Source organism: Bubalus bubalis, chromosome 20 (assembly GCF_019923935.1).
Source record: "Bubalus bubalis isolate 160015118507 breed Murrah chromosome 20, NDDB_SH_1, whole genome shotgun sequence".
Lineage (NCBI taxonomy): Eukaryota > Metazoa > Chordata > Mammalia > Artiodactyla > Bovidae > Bubalus > Bubalus bubalis.
In genome coordinates this window covers 7974101-7987739 of record NC_059176.1, presented here as the reverse complement: position 1 = coordinate 7987739, position 13639 = coordinate 7974101, and positions in this window count along the sequence as shown.

Sequence of the window (13639 nt, the reverse complement as noted above, 5' to 3'; positions counted from 1 at the left end):
AGGACAAGAGAGAAACTCAGAGGGCGGGGTGGCTGAAGCCCAGTGCCTGGGTGAGACCAGGGGGTGGCTGTGGATACACAGGTCATGAGAGGTCTTTCCTGCCAAGCTAAGAAGGTTGAACGCACTATGGAGACAAACAGTCAAGGGAAGCCACTAAAAGGTATCAAGCCGGTTTGAAGCACGCTCCTGGAGGGAGTGTGATGTGTCTGAAATCAAAGCCCTGTGCCTTTGCGGCTGCGTCAGCCCTGGGTGGCCTATTTTTGGTTAGAAAGATGCTACCAGGTGCCTCTGCGTGGAGGGTGACTTGGGGGACACGGACGGGGCAGGCTCTAGGGAGGCTGTCCTTGCCTTGTCCGCGCAGGTATGAGAACTGGGTGGGGCTCCACAAGAAAGGACGGAGAGCCACATGCAAGCCGGCGGCGTCTTTGACAGCATCTCTCTGTGGCTTAGTCTCAGAGCTTATTTTAAATGCAAAAAGGGAAATGGGGGCGGCCCAGCGAGCTTGGTGGCAGGGAGGAGGCAGAGCTCAGATCTTATCTGGACTCTTGGCTGTCATCGGAGCTGTTCAGAGCAGGTGTTTCAAAGCCTTCGGCGGCATGATCCTGCATTCGGGCCCGTGGCGGGTACACACACAAAGTGGGCATGCATTATTCAGGTGGCATCGCGCGCCTGCTCCGCGCCGCTCGTCAGAGCGTTTGCAACGTCGGTCCCTCCTTCCCCAAAAGCCCATTGTTAAGAATTATAAACAAACAGGATGGAAGCCTTTACAGTCACTTCCCTGCTGGCGAGATCCACAGTCATAACAGGAAATCACGCGCTTGCTGCAGAAAGATTCTAAGAGGCGGCATGAATGTCATTGACCTAAATTCCAGCGTCCCAGCCTCTACCTGCAGAACTTTTCAGCGAAGCGATGCTGGCGAGAGGCAGATTAAAAGGATCTGCAACTACTTCTTTCTTTCTGTTTTATGAGAATTCATTGCCATGAATATCTAGTGACCCTGAAACCTACTTCCAATTTTTCAATAGGCTCCCCCAAGGTTGACTTAAAGGTACAGAAGAAAACGCAGCAGATGCTGGCTTGTTATTTGTGGAAGCTGTGACCAGTGAGGCGACCATGGGGCCCAGCGCTGCCCTCAAGGGTCCTGCCCATCTGTGAAGCCAAAGGGGCAGTGCCCGTACGCGCAGTCTTTCAGATTTGGACCCAAGTCCGACGTGGCTGATTCACAGTGCCTCACTCGTGCTGGTTATCTCTATGACAAGCACATCTGCGACGGTGAATTATTACCATTTTGGGGGTGGGGCAGTTCTGTGGTCTTTCCATTTTCTTAGCACTTTGCATTTCCTAAAATGACTTGCCCAAGAGCTCATGCAGTTGCGTAGCTAGAGCTCAGAGTTCGTTCGTTGGGCCTGTTTTCCTCCTACCTCAATAATGTATCTTCGGGGGCTATTTCCTTCATTACACAGTCATCAAATCGCTATTTATAGCATTACTACTGCATTCAGGCCTGGTACTGAACACTATAGAGACAGAACTTAATCAAATGTAATTTCTGAATGCAAAATTCTCACTCTCCATAAAACAGCAGGTAAGTTGTAAGCTAGATATGATACACAGTGATAAATGCCACAACAGAGATTCCAGAGGATTCCAGAGAGGAGTCCTTAAGACCAGGGTAAGACATCCAAGGAAAGCTTCCTGGAAGAAGCAACATGGACACTGATTCACAAATCTGGCTTTCATAATTTGAAAGAAAAAGAAGGATGTTCTGGTGAGTGGTCATTTGGGTCTGAGACAGTCAGACATGACTGAGTGACTGAACAACAATAAAAGCACGTTCCAGTTGGTCATTTACTTTGGTGGGGAAAGGGTCGTTGTTCAGTTGCTCACTTGTGTCTGACTCTTTGTGACCCCGTGGACTATAGCACACCAGGATTCCCTGTCCTTCACTATCTCCCAAAGTTTGGTCAAATTCATGTCCATTGAGTTGGTGATGCCATCCAACCATCTCATTCTCTGTCACCCCCTTCTCTTCCTGCCCTCAATCTTTCCCAGCATCAGAATCTTTTCCACTGAGTCAGCTCTTTGTATCAGGTGGCCAAAATATTGGAGCTTCACCTTCTAATGAAAATTCAGGGTTGATTTCCTCTAGGATTGACTGGTCTGATCTCCTTGCTGTTCAAGGGATTCTCAAGAGTCTTCTCCAGCACCACAATTCAAAAGCATCAATTCTTTGGCGCTTAGCCTTCTTTATGGTCCAACTGTCACATCCGTGGACAGGGAAGCCTGGCGTGCTGTAGTCCATGGTGTCACAAAGAGCTGGACACGACTGAGGGACTGAACTGAACTGTCTCATCCATATACCATGGCAAATGGCAAGAGGTAATAACCATGCTGGGTAACATACTAGATGGGTACCAAGACTTCTCGATTTCCACCACTGCAGCTGAAGAACAATTCTATAAAGTAGTCACTAGAAATGCCTTTTGAAGTTTAGGAAACAGAAGCTGATGGTTGTGGGTGACTTGACCAGCCACAGAGCTAGCTGAGTGAGACAGAGATGGGAGCTTTGATGATCTGAACCCTGTAGTCTGGCCCAGGGTCTACACAGTTAACCACCGTCCCCTCTGCTGACGCACCCAGGGCATGGGTCACACCTCCCTTTGGAGGGATTCTGATTCCCGTTCCTTTATCGTCTCATCCAGAGGATGAATGGGTGTACCTTTCTCTCTGATGGTGGGCATCATTGCATTTACCTCTTCCTTTTGCACCTTGGATAGAGATGCCCTGGGCATGTGCATTTCCACCTGGATGCTTCCTCTATGGCTCAGAGACTCCTGGACCCATTTCCTCGCTGTGTGGAGGGTCATTCCTCCACTTGGAACTCCCAGGCCTTGCCACCCACTGGTGATAAAGTGAGAGGGATGGAATGTCATTCATTTTCCTGAAAGACTTGTGCCACATGTACTTGGCAAGAACATTGGCCGAGGGAAGACCAGACAGTCTCCACTTTTCATCCAAATACGGTGACTCTTGGGGGATACCTATCTTGCTCCAGCAAAGTAGGCCCTCAGGGTGGCTTTGCTGGGAGAAAAAGAACATGTGGCAGGACCGTAGCTTGTCTGGATGTGACAAGATGCCCCTTCTTCTGGCAGACACAGCCCTGCCCCAGGTGCTTGGCCCGGGAGGCAGTGCTCTGGGCGAAGTCCCAGGAAGTACCTTGTCCCCACTGATGCTGCAAAAAGGGATGTGGTGGCCATGGTGGCCTGCAGAACTGCTCAGACCTGGTCCACAGGAGACATGGGTTCAATCTCTGGGTGGGGAAGATCCCTGGAGGAGGGCATGGCCTCCCACTCCTGCATTTTTGCCTGGAGAATCCCATGGACTGAGAAGCCTAGTAGGCTACAGTCCCTAGGGTGAAAAGGAGTCGGGTGTGACTGAACGACTGTGCACACGCGTGCACACACAGAAAACTAGCAGCACGACCCTGGAGTAGCTGTGGCCTGTCCTCATCTCTGTGTCAGGGCCTGTGCAGCCTTGCTGAGAATGAAATCACGTACTCATCTCAAGGGCTGCATAAGACACCATGCTGCTCTCCCCAGCGCTGGTCCTATGGGTGCAGGCCTCTGGTGAAATAACCGGAACCTTCCTCCATGACCATAGCGCCAGACAGTGGTATGCCTTCCTGCCAGAGCCTCCAAGTGCAAGAGCAAGACTTCCTGCAAACCAGCGATCTCTGCTGCCAGCTCCCTTTCACGGAGGCGAGAAGTGGGGCTCAGAGAGGGCAAGTGACTTGCCAGGGTCACACAGCAGATGGTGGGGCTGAGCTCTGACAGAGCAACTGCCAGGATCTCCCCTGTGCATCTCTGACAAATTACTTAATCTCTCTGTGCCTCAATCTTTGTATCTGTAAAATGAGAAAATGAAGAGTTATCTACCCATTGGCCACTACTTAGCAACCAAACAGCAACAACGACCCATCTTAGAGAGTGGTACAAACCCCCTGAGTTGATAAAGGTAAGCCTAAAGGTCTCATAGACCTTTGAACATTCCATTTTATGTGCCTGGAATGTTCTTCCCCCGTTTACATTTCCATCCTTCCCGCACTCTCACTTTATTTTTCCCAACTTTGTTTATTGTTGTTAATTGCATTTTTCCTATCCATTCTTAGGTCTGGGTTCAAACATGATTTTGGAAGGATGCTATCTCTTATTTTTTAACCACTGTCATTCCAAACAAATTTCTTTGTCCTCTTCATCACAGTTTGTGATTATACGCGGACTCTGGTACCTATTTGATTAACGTGTGACCCTGCCACACTAGCCCACTAGTCTTTGCACCCATGAAAGCAGGGACCATTGATGGTGTATGCTCACCATTATATTCCTGAGCCAACCATACAGAAAACCCTCAAAATGCAGCAGGGTCAATTTCCAATTGCATGAGATTCCTCTGGCTTTTTGAAGGGCTGCAGATGTGAAGCTGCTGCTGGACTGATGGATGGATGCTTGCTTCCTTCTCTCTCTAATTGCCAGGTTCTGAGACCAGGGTTTGCCAAATCTCTGGTGGTTTCCCTTTATCTCCTTGTCCGTGTTGTCCCACATGCTTATTAAAGTAATATATTGTACACCCAACAAAATGATTGTGTTCTGCATAATGCACCAGTCATTAACCTGCAATTACTTTCCACATCACTCTTGCGTGTTCATTGCTAGGTGTGTGCACTGTCTCCTTCCCCTTCTGTTTATACCTGAGTAACTATGTGTGCTGGTTGTGGTATTTTAATCTGCTCTGTGTATTTTGACTTTATTAATTGATTCCACCTGATTACATTAATCATGAGTAATTGAGATGTAAAATAGTTTTCAGCTGAAGTTTTCCAACCGTTGCTATGATAAGAAAGGGTCTCCATCTCTAATGGCCAAATCATGTTAGAAACACAGTTTGCCCTTGAACCAGAGATCAAAACAAATCAGATACGTGTATATGTGTATACACGTATCTGATTTATTTTAATTTTTTACATAACTGGAATTCAACTATGCATTTTGTTCCACAGTTGACTTTCACTGATAGATTTCCGAAACCTTCCTGTGTCAGAGCTATCTTTGTGAGCTGCCTGGTATTTCATATTAGGTGTTATTGCTGTTGTTGTTTAGTTGCTAAGCCATGTCTGACTCTTTTGTGACCCCATGGACTATAGCCCGCTAGGCTCTTCTGTCCATGGGATTTCCCAGGCATGAATACTGGAGTGGCTTGCTGTTTCCTTCTTCAGGGCATCTTCCTGACCCAGGGAATGAACCCACTTCTCCTGCATAGGCAGATGGATTCTTTACCACTGAGCCACCTGGGAAGCTCTTTACTACGTCACACTGTGATTAATTCAATGAAATTCATTTAGCTTGGTAGCAATTTTTCACTATTACACAGACACATAAAAAGCTACAACAAGCAGCCTTGTGCATAGGTCATATAATACCAAGGAAAATTTCCTAAAAGTGGAATTCCCAGCTACACTGCTCTGCCTGCCTGAATCTCATTTTTATTTATTTTGCTACGCAAACACGTAGGTTGTCTGTTACAGTTACTCACTTTACTTTGAAGGTGTGCACGGCGCACACGGCCTGAAGTTGGTGCACACACCACAGAAATGCTGTGAAGAACTCTTCTCTGAGCCCTCCTATGCGATGTACAATGTATTTGCAAAGTTCACCTCTCTTCACCTGAGTGCCTAAGAAAATAACAAACCTTCTTTTTGAACTCTAGTTACCTCTGCTGTGGGCTTCCCTGGTGGCTCAGAGGTCAAAGCGTCTGCCTCCAATGCGGGAGACCCGGGTTTGATCCCTGGGTTGGGAAGATCCCCTGGAGAAGGAAATGGCAACCCACTCCAGTATTCAATCCCATGGACGGAGAAGCCTGGTGGACTACAGTCCACGGGGTCGCAAAGAGTCGGACACGACTTCACCTACCTCTGCTGTACATCCACCTCAAAAGCAGGAGAAACAGCTAATTTCCATTTTACCTTGTTCTGCTTTAAAGTGGTAAAAATATCCATTTTTGTTAATCTAGGGGCATTCTCCTTCTTTTAAAAAATTATAAAAGCAAACAGAAGTCGATCTTTACCGACGCATCTCTTAAGGGAGAGTGGCCCTGCAAGCTTTCAGGTGCAGTGGTCGAAGTTTAAACTTAGGAGTCAAACGGGCAGGTGACTCAGCCTTTATGTCTCTCTGTTGTCACTTCTAGAATTGCTGCCTCATAAGAAATCAGATTGGCACCAGGACAGTGAACACAGTGGTTCTTCACGCAGAGGTTGAAAATCTGATTCTGGATTCAGGCAAACTGGTGTCCAAATTCTTCCAATATAGACAATTTTGCATGTTAAGTCGCTTCAGTCATGTCTGACTCTTCACGACCCTGTGGCCTGTGACCTGCCAGGCTCCTCTGTACGTAGGATTCTCCAGGCAAGAATACTAGAGTGGGTTGCCAAGCCCTCCTCCGGGGGATCTTCCTGACTCAGGGATCAAGCCCGAGTCTTTTATGTCTCCTACAATCACAGGCAGGTTCTTTACCAATAGCACCATCTGGTAAATTAATAATTCTCAGATATCTAATCCACAAATAGAAAATATAACAGTACATATATTACAGAGCTTTTATAAGAGCTGGAAAAAAATATGATATAGAGATTGCTTTGTGCCAGGCAGGTAGTGAGCACTCAGTGACTATTAGCTTCACTTATTCTTGTTGTCAAAATATGGGGACAAAAAAGTCTTATTGTCACACTTGGGATGGGAGATGGAAGTTGAGGTTGTGCGTGCTCACTCGCTAAGTCGTGTCTGACCCTTTCCGACTCTATAGACTGTAGTCTGATAGGCTCCCCCGTCCATGAGATTTCTCAGGCAAGAATACTGAAGTGGGTTGCCATTTCCTCCTCCAGGGGATCTTCCTGACCCAGGGATGAAACTTGAGTCTCTTGTGTCTCCTGCATTGGCAGACGGATTCTTCCCTGAGCCACCCGGGAAGCCCTAGAACTTGAGGCACTCCACAGATAGAGCTACCTCTGGTTTACATTTCACAAATGACCAACCAGGCTGGGTGCTGAAAATTCATTATTTTGCAAGGGATTTTTATACAAAAGTATGCGAGAAGTGTTTTCCCTGGAAGACTAGAGAATCTCATTTCTTCTGATTGATGGTGAAATTCCTTGAGAAAATGATTAAGTCTTACATGGTGGAAGGTGACTCACTCACCTAGCTGGTGACTGGAATTGGCTATGTCATCTCCAGTATAAAGCCCACAGCTTTGCTGAATTCAAAATAAAGACTAAAGCTGGTAAACTCAAAGTGAATGGAACAGATTGTTTAAAGTGACTTTCCCTTATCTGTACAACACATGCATACGATAATGCTGTTGACATTTTTGTCAAGGAAATGAGATGTGGACCCTTAGCATCACTTTAGATGGAAGTCAGGGGGAGGTGGCAAGGCAGCAGGTGCGCCAGAATCCAAGCATCTGATGATAAGACAGACACAGTGGCCGCCTTACATGTTCTCGGCACCAGGTGAGCTGGGAAGAGACAGAACGATCTGTTCAGTCCTGGAAGGAAATGGGAGGGACCACATACATCCTGGAAAGTTAGCAGTGCCAGGGTGCTTGTAGATGATTTTGTCTGCCTTTCTTTCTGTATGTAGTCAAACAGAAAAGGGTCTAAGCCAAGATCAAAGGAAGAACTCTTAGTGGTGTGTCCTCCCTGAATGATGCGGGTCCTGCTAAAGTACCAGGGTACATTTTGCCAAAGAATGCCTCCCTCGTCTGCAGGTTGACTTCTGTTTCTAAGCCCTCTCTGTGGCTATTGTTTCATCTTCTGTGCCCAGTTGCTCTTGGCGTGAGTTCCAAGTGTGCTTTATGTAAGGCAGGTTCAAAGAAAGGTCCTCCATGCTGTTAATTCACTAAAGCATCAAACTCAGGGTACTGAGAGAAGAAGATGAAGTTCTTGCAGTGGCCAGCCACTTGTCGTTCTTGAACGACAACACACTGAGTCTGAGCAGGAAGTAGAAACGAAAATAAATCCACAGCCAGGCACATATGGTGACACTGGGAAAGGGCAAGGACAATTTCGAAAGCAACCAGTGAGAAAAGTCAGATTATCTGGAAAGAATAAACAGTTAGGTTGACAACAGACTTCTTGTCTCCCACACCAAAAGCTAGAAGACAACAGAATATCCTCAAAGCACTGAGGGAACATAAATCTCAACCTAGTTCTGCTGCTGCTGCTAAGTCACTTCAGTCGTGTCCAACTCTGTGTGACCCCCATAGATGGCAGCTCACCAGCCTCCCCCATCTCTGGAATTCTCCAGGCAAGAACACTGGAGTGGGTTGCCATTTCCTTCTCCAATGCATGAAAGTGAAAAGTGAAGTCGCTCAGTCGTGTCCAACTCCCAGCGACCCCATGGACTGCAGCCTACCAGGCTCCTCCATCCATGGGATTTTCCAGGCAAGAGTACTGGAGTGGGGTGCCACTGCCTTCTCCTCAACCTAGTTCTAGACATAGCCAAATGCTTATTTAAGAGTGAAGTAAGACAAGTCAGGCAAGCAATGTTCGTGAGAGGTATCGCTTAGGGACTCCTGCTAAAAGGGCTATCTGAGGGTATACACATGGGTGAAGGATGCTGGAATTCAAGATGTATAGGAATGTAAAAAACAATACTAGGCAAAAAAGATTTATTCTGCATGCAGATTTATAGCAAGCAATAATTATCGTAAGGATGTATTTGAATGGGTTTAGAAATAAGAGTATACTAAAATGTTAGACCACAATGTCATGAAAGATGGGAGAGGGAATTAGATATTCTATAGTTCTTGTAATATTCAGAAGAATAGTCACGTTGACTACATTTTGTTAAATGAAATATGCATTTTAAATGTGAATAAACCACCAAAGAAGGGAGAATTAAAAAATAAAGAAAACCCAATGAATACATTAGAAGGTAAAATAAAGAATTAAAAAAAAAAAAACCTGTACTACGTTACAAAAAATAAAGTTACTGAATTAAGCTTAAATTTGTCATGAGTCCCAATAAATGTAAGTGAACTCAATTTTCTAGTTATAAGAGAGATATGTATGGAGTAAAAACAAATACTTCTGAGTTATATAAGATCTTCCAGAGTTATACATAAAGATAATAATATGAAGTTGTTGAGAGTAAAATAATTAGGGGGAAAGATGTAAAAATAAAGAATTTAGGTAGAAAATCCCAAGGGAATCTACCAAATATTTCTAGAAATAGTGTTTCAACAAGGTCACAGGATATAAGACAAACATAGACAAATTAATTTTGTATCTATATACTAGAAATGAACGTATGGAGAATAAAATTTAAAATATACTGCCATTTATAATCCCTCAGAAAAATGAATTACTTAGGTGTGAAACTAATAAAACATGAACAGGACTTGTATGCTGAAAACTACATAACACTGAAAAAATAAATCAAAGGAAGTTTAAATAAATGGAGAGACATACTGTGTTCATGGATTGGAAGATTCAACAAAGTAATGGTATCAGTTATCCACATATTGATATGTACATTTAATGTAATTTTTATCAAAATCCAAGCAAGACTTTTTGGGTAGATATAGACAAGATTATTCTGAAATGTATATGGAAAAGGGACTAGAATAACTGAAACAATTTTTTAAAGGGTAATAAATTGCAAATAATCATTCTACCCAATTTCAGGACTTATTCTGTAGCTATAGTAATCAAGATGCTGTGGTAGTGCACGTAGATCAATGGAAACAGAGCAATAGACACATAGATAAATGGAACAGAGTAGAGGATTCAGATATTGACCCACACAAATATGTTCAGTGATGTTTGATAATCATGTAACGGGGGGTTCAGGATTGAGAACACATGTACACCTGTGGTGGATTCATGTTGATGTATGGCAAAACTAATACAATATTGTAAAGTGATTAGCCTCTAATTAAAGTAAATAAATTTAAATTAGAAAAAAATAAAACTAGTTAAATGAGAGTACAGCCTTTTAAACAAACGGTATTGGAGCAACTGGGCACCCAAAGACAGAGAACAGCAAAGACAAAAACAAAAACTAAAAAAAGAACCCCTTGACCTAAGTTTCAAGCTTTCTAAAAATTAAATTAACATGGTTAAAGGATTTACATGTACAATCATAACAGCTTTAGAAAAATAAAAGAGAAAAGAAATCTGCAGGATGTAGGGCAGGCAGAGAGTTCTTAGACTTAAGATCAACTGTAAAATTACTAAAAGAAAAAAATAGATAAGTAGGGCTTCATCAAAATTAGAAAAATTTTCTGCCAAAGACACTGCTAAGTGAATGAAAAGACAAGCTACACAGTGGGAGAAAATATATGCAAATCACATATCTGATAAAGGACTATTTTCTGGAATGTATAAAGAACTCTTAAGATTCAACAACAAACAAACCAATTGGACATCTTCGAAGACATAAAGACCGCTTCATCAAAAAGATACACATATAGCAAATAAGCACATCAAAATATGTCAGAATCATTAACCATTAGGAAAATGCAAATTAAAAACCTAAAGAAATATCACTACACACCTATCAGAGTGGCTAAAGTCAAAGATAGTGTGTATCTGTTAATCCCACACTCCTGACTTATTCCTCCACTCTGTTATAGATAAAAATAAGGTCCTACTGTATAGCACCAGGAATTATATTCAATGTATTTTAACAATCTATAATGTAAAAGAATGTATAATGAAAAAGAAAAAAAATGTATGAATTACTTTGTTGTACACCTGAGACTAATATAACATTGTAAATCAACTATACTTTAATAGAAAATTAAAAATAGAATAAAATAAAACAGAAAAAAATATAGTGACAACACCAAATGGTGATAAGGAGGTGGAGAAACTGGATCACTTAAATGTTGCTTAAATGTCCCATTTAAACGGGAATGTAAAACAGTGCAGCCACCCTGGAAAACAGTTTGGCAGTTTCTTAAAAACTAAACACACAACTACCATATGACCCAGCAAACACATGCCTGGGCAATTTAGCCCAGAGAAAAGAAGACTTAGGTTCACATAAAAATCTGTACACAAATGTTTATAGCAGTTTTATTCATAGTAGCTAAAAGCTGGAAATTACCCAGATGTCCTGCAATGAGCGAATGGTTAAACTTTAGTATGTATATGCTAGGGCTTCCCTTGTGGCTCAGCTGGTAAAGAATCAGCTTGCAATATGGGAGACCTGGGTTCGATCCCTGGGTTGGGAAGATCCCTTGGAGAAGGGAAAGGCTACCCACTCCAGTATTCTTGCCTGGAGAATTCCATGAACTATACAGTCAAAGAGTCAGACATGACTGAGCGACTTTCACTTCACTTTATGTATATTCTATGTAATACTGCTCAGTGAAAGGAAAAAAAAAAAAAAAAGAACTAACTTTTGGTACATACAGCAACCTGGATGCATCTCTAAAGAATTATGCAGAGTGAGTTGGATGAGTTCCTTTTATATTTTGGATATTAACCACTTATCACCCTTGGAGTGATAGGAATTTTCTGTATCTCGACTGAACCCATGTCAATATCTGAGTCGTGATACTGGCCTATAGCTTTACAAAATGCTAACATTGCGTCAAACTGGGTGAAGGCTTCCTGGGTTCTGTCTTCATTGTCTCTTACTCCTGTCTGATGTAAACCTGCAAGTATCTTAAAATGAAAAGGTAATAAACAAGCAGACGACTCCACATATGTTCTGTTTACAAGGGACATACAGAAAAAAAGTGATACAGAAACATTGAGAATAAAAAGATTTTTTAAAAAATCAGTAAAAAGCACAATGCGAGGGAAAGCTGGAATAGCAATATCAATATCAAAAAAAAAAAAACAGACTTTGAGGCAAAAAAAGCATTAGGGAAAAATAATTTTATCAGATAATGTTTAAAATAATAATGAGTCTTTAGGAAGATATAACAATCCTGAACCTGGATATATACCTAGCAATGTATTTTCAAACTATAGAGAAGAATGTATACACTATATTTTCATTATCTACCCATCAGTCAGTGGTCATTTTAGGTGGTCTCCATGGCTTAGCAACTGTTCATAGTGCTGCAATGAACATGAAATGCAGGTACCTTTTTGAGACAGCAGTTTCATTTACATTTATTCATTTACTTATTTTTAATTGGAGGATTGTTGCATTACAATTTTGAGTTGGTTTCTGCCATGTATCAGCATGAGGCATCAATAGGAATAGGTATGTCACCTTAAGAGGTGCCAGGTGGTATCTCATTGTGATTTTGATTCACATTCCCTTGATGACTGGTGATGTGATACACCATCTCATGTGTCTGCAGGCCATTGTATGTCATCTTTGGAGAAGCGTCTGTTCAAATCCTCTGCCCACTTTTTAATCATATGATGATCATTGTCATTCAGTCACTCAGTCTGTCTGACTCTTTGCAACTCCATGGACTACAGCACACCAGGCTTCCCTGTTTTTCACCATCTCCCAGAGCTTGCTCAAACTCATGTCCATTGAGTCAGTGATGCCCCCCAACCATCTCATCTTCTGTTGTCCCCTTCTCCTCCTGCCTTCAATCTTTCCCAGCATCAGAATCAGTTCCTTGCATCTGGTGGCGAAAGTGTTGAAGCTTCAGCTTCAGCATCAATCCTTCCAATGAATATTCAGGACTGATCTCTTTTAGGATGGACTGGTTGGATCTCCTTGCAGTCCAAGGGACTCTGAAGTCTTCTCCAACACCACAGTTCAAAAGCATCGATTCTTTGGTGCTCAGCCTTCTCTCTGGTCCAACTCTCACATCCATACCTGACTACTGGGAAAAAACCATAGCTTTGACTAGATGGACCTTTGTTGGTAAAGTAATGATGATGGTGAAGATGATTTCTGCTGTTGAGTTGTATGAGTTACTTTTATATTTTGGATATTTGGATATTAACCCCTTTTCAGATATATATTTTGCAAACATTTTCTTTCATTCTTAGGTCACAGCACAACATTTTGATGAGAAAGATTCAACCACACCTGCTTGCTTAATTGTTAATGTCCCTGTGAATTACTGATCCTATCCATGGTACTGAGCTGCCATGATGGTCTATTTCAGAGGCTCCTGAATGCTTCCCTGTAGGTTAGAGGTAGTTTGCAAGGTCATTTTCACCAGTCTGCAGCAAACGAGGAAAATCAGAGAGCGAGATGAGTAGACGTCATGAGTAGGACGTCATGGTGGTAACTTTCTTTGTTTCAAAGAAATGCCCTTTTCATTCCTGTACCTTTAAAAATGTCCTCTCTCCACAAAATGATGCTGTTGGTGTTTTTATGTTTATTGTTGTTTTTCAGACTCTTAATGGATGAAATTCCAAGTGTATAAAAGTATACTTAAAACGTTGCAGATGAATTCTGACTCTTGTTTTTACTTATCCTCCTCGCTACACAGATCAGAGTCTGTGACATTGGGTGTTTTTTGTATTATATACCATGACAATTTGCTCCAAGCACTTTTACAAATGTGGTCTTCTTTTGAATAACCTTGAGGCTGGTAATTTTACTACACCCATTTAACAGAAACTGTGTCTCAGACATTTGGGGGAACTGTTGCTGT